Raw genomic sequence first — 1,528 nt, forward strand, 5'->3', positions numbered from 1 at the left:
GGTAAAATCCTTTGGTGATGTGAGGGTCATTGAAATACAGCCTTATTACAATGAAAAAAAAAAGAAAATATTAGTAGTGATGTATTATTTTGAAATATACAGTTAACACATTTGGAGTTATTTAAAATTTATATTGAGAAAAACATATGTATTTTCAGTATTGCCGCAGACAAGAATCTACATAAGACTGTTAAATTGATTGTTGTTTTATATCAAACAACTTTAATAATACTCATTTTTAGTGTTATAATATTTTATAAATTTTAAAGAATATGACAAAAAAGATATTGTAGGTATTGAAGGGAGGTCTCTGAAATGAGTTGGGGTACAAAAGGGAAACAAGAATATGATTTAGTTCTATTTACTTAAAGTATGTTTTTAAATGTTAACAAATTCAGATAAATTGAAATCATGTAACTTTTCTCATTATAATGCAATAAAGCTTTAAAAAAGAAAAAAAGAATTATAATAAATAAATATCTTCTCAGCTATTGTGCCATGAAACTTGTTAAATAAACCTAATAGTCTCTGTCTCAATTATTTGTGAGCTAGCCAGGTTAGAGGGAAAATTATCACTTAAATTTGCACTAACAAGTCCTGATAGAATCTTTGCTACTCTCTGAAACTTTACAAGTCAAGGTTTAATTTTCTGCTCTTCCTCTGATATGCATGTCTTCCAAGCTCCCCTAAGAGCTCAGAAATCTCTGAGAATTGGCCTTTCCAGCCTGAGTTCCAAATGATTCCACAATCTTCCCGGAGACATGTTCATATCTCTCAAAGCACTACACTGCTTTCCTGGTACCAGTTTCTGTTCTAGTTTGAGTTTTAATGATAAACATGACCAAAGCAACGTGGCAGAGATAATAGTTTATTAGGCTGACACTTTTCACATCATAGTCCTTTACTGATGAAGTCGAGGCAGGAATTCAAGCAGGAACCTGGAGTCAGGAAATTAAGCGAGCTGCTTACTGACTTGCTCTCCTTGGCTCACTCATCTTGCTTTCTCCATCCCAGGGGTGGTTCATACAATGGGCTGAGTGCCGCCCGCTATCAATGTGATGGAGGCAATTTCTCAACCAAAGATCTCTCTTCCCAGGTGTCCTTGGTTTTGTTGTTGTTTGTTTTGTTTTTTGTTTTGTTGTTTTATTTTTCTGTGATTAAAACACTATGACTACTAACAAAAAAAGAAGAAAGAAAGTTAGAGTAAGTCTGTCTGCTTCCCTACTTCTCTTTCTCTTTGTATAACATGTATGCATGACACACATGTGATGACATACATGTGGGGTTAAGAGAACTGCCTTGTGGAGTCAGTCCTTTCCGTCAGGCTTTGGATGGGTTCCAGGGCCTGAACTCAGGTCACCTGGCTGGTGCAATTGAGACATGGCATTTTTAAAAGAGGCATTACAGAAGCAGAGTAGAGAGGTAGAACAGTATTTCAATGATAGGAGGGAGACTGCAAAGAGTAGGAAGTGAAAAGGGACGTGACCTTTCAGAGGAACTAGAGCCCAGAGGGCCCCAGGAAGGAAAA

This window comes from Mastomys coucha, unplaced genomic scaffold, assembly GCF_008632895.1.
Source record: "Mastomys coucha isolate ucsf_1 unplaced genomic scaffold, UCSF_Mcou_1 pScaffold22, whole genome shotgun sequence".
Taxonomy (NCBI): domain Eukaryota; kingdom Metazoa; phylum Chordata; class Mammalia; order Rodentia; family Muridae; genus Mastomys; species Mastomys coucha.